This window comes from Nelumbo lutea, chromosome 1 (genome assembly GCF_056320005.1).
Source record: "Nelumbo lutea isolate HS-2025 chromosome 1, American lotus-T2T, whole genome shotgun sequence".
Lineage (NCBI taxonomy): Eukaryota > Viridiplantae > Streptophyta > Magnoliopsida > Proteales > Nelumbonaceae > Nelumbo > Nelumbo lutea.
In genome coordinates, this window is record NC_142684.1 from 2586047 (window position 1) to 2588713 (window position 2667).

Genomic DNA, 2667 nt, shown 5'->3' on the forward strand with positions numbered 1-2667 from the left:
AAATACCAGTTTGTTTTGCTATTGTGATCGCGAATGACCACTGTAGCTAAAAAATGAGTGTGGAATGAGATATTTGCGTCGGGTTTGGACAATTCAAATCGGATCTCAATCCATATCCATAATCATGTTTACATTAGTTATACTCAGTCTACACCATTTTCTAAGTCCAAACAACTCAGGCCCGACCAACTTGTCATTCATTCTATCAACTCAGGCCCAATTAACAATGGTTTGACCACACTTGTCAACTTAGGCCTAGTTAATAGTGGCCCGACCAACCCAAATTAGGGGTGTTCATGAATCGGGTTGGGTCGATTTGAGCGATTTTCTTAAATTGACCCAACTTTGTTGGTTTACTTATTGATTAAACCGAAACTGACCGGCCTTGAAGTTAAACCAATACAAACATGAAGGGTCGATTTATCGATTTAGTCGATTTTTAAATATATTTTAAAATGAAATATTTATATCAAAATATCTATTTATATTTAAGTTTTTTGTTTTTAGTTTTTATGCAAAATCAAAATATATATTTAATTCGATTAGTTATCTTGTACGAAACTGATTTTTTTTATCAATATATATTTAAATTTATACAAGACTGAACTAAATATTGTACCATAATATTATAGTTGTATTGGTTTTGCATTTTTATTTTGTTTTTATCATAAGTAACCATAATAAAATATATCAACATTTAACATATAAGGTAGGGACTAATTAGTGATTACATAAACAAGGTATCGGTTTGACTTTCATACATGAAAGTCGAAACCGAACCAAGTTGCCAGTTTATTTTCTCACACAAATTGAAACTAATCGGTGGTTTTGAAAAACTAACCAACTCGGGTTGGGTCGGGCCAATTTGGTCGGTTTGACATTTAATGTGAACACCCCTAACCCAAATTATTGTTAATAATTAATAATTCTAGAAATACTATTAATAATTATAAAAAATTATTAACATGAACAATTTACCTTAATTTTTAGGAAAATATTATTAACAAAACCATCATTATATTACTTCCTTTAAATTATGGAAAATTACCTATACTAATTATTTAACTAATCAATCAATATTTAAATTATCAAAATGGTTATTAAAATTAATCATCTATTATTCAAAAAACAACAATTGAATCAAGATAATTAGTTAATAATAATAAATATTACATTAATATATCTGATAATTTTTTATAATGATAATTCATATTAAAATTAATATTTCAGATAATTAATAGAAAATGACAATTGATTTATGACAATTTTTATATCCACTCAAAATCATTTACTACAATATTTTCTATTTTCTATAATAATTATTTGAAATAGTAATTTATAATTATCAATTAACAACAATTGTTAACAATTAATAGAAATTATAAAAAAAATATTCATGATAATAATTTTTAATAATAATATTGATAATGATATTAATAATCCTTTGATAATATCTGATATTATTTAATTTTTTATAATAGTATTGATATTAATAGTAATTATTTATCTTTGAAAACGTTAATAGCAATTAGTACTTATTAAATATTTATGAAAATTCTACAATTTCTAAAAAAATATTATTAATTTAATAATATAAGAAAATATTAATAATTTATTTTAATTATTGTTAGTAATAACTAATTAGTATCATCCTAATAATATTTGATATTTCTTAATATTAATAAATAAATATAATAAAATAGTTGAAAATAAATTACTAGAACTTACCAAAATAACCAGTGACTTATGACAATAAATAAATAATTATCATTTATAATATTTTCTATTAAGCAATAAACTAAATTTCCATAAATTACCAATAATTATCATAAATTAGTAGGAAATGAATTACTAGAAATTACACGAATCTTCAAATAAAATAACCAAAATAAATTACCAATGATTGTAAAAAATTATCATAAAATAGTAGAAATTTCTAGGACAAAAATATCAAGGTTTTATAAACTGGACCATCAAATGGTCCGACCGTACTTTTGATTGATTTCTCATTTTTCGGATCAGATTGTAACAATGGAGAAGTAGGAAGACTTTGGCGATTCATAATGGGGTATCTAGAATATCTATGTCCTAGGACAAAAAAGATTAATAATGAAACATGGGGCCCAGTAGTGACATAGCAGTCCTCCTAATCGAAAATGTTCCACTTAAAAACTAGTAAAAATAATAACAACTCGCCACCTTTTTTTTTTTCAAAAATATCTATATCCTCTGCTGAAAAATGAAGACTAAGACTGGAGTTTCGTGGAAAAAAAGCCCTTTATCGGATTTGAACCGATGACTTACGAACTTACCATGGCTTCACTCTACCGCTGAGTTAAAAGGGCCCATTTTATTCAATTCATGAATTAGCCCACTATAAGTCTACTGCATATATACAAATCCAAAAAGATTTTTTTGTATAAATGCATTCGTGTCTCTGTTACAACACGGCGAAACTAAATGGTTCGTGTCTCTGTTACAACTCGGCGAAACTAAAAGATTTCATTTGCCTATAATTTCTACATCTCTGTATTTGGTGATGGCATATTATGTTAACGTCATTTTTTAGTTTATTAACGTTTACAGGATCCGATTTGAGATCGACGAGTATCCAATTTAACCGTTAAGAGGATTCTATTTGATACGATCTTGATTTCCTTTACCCTA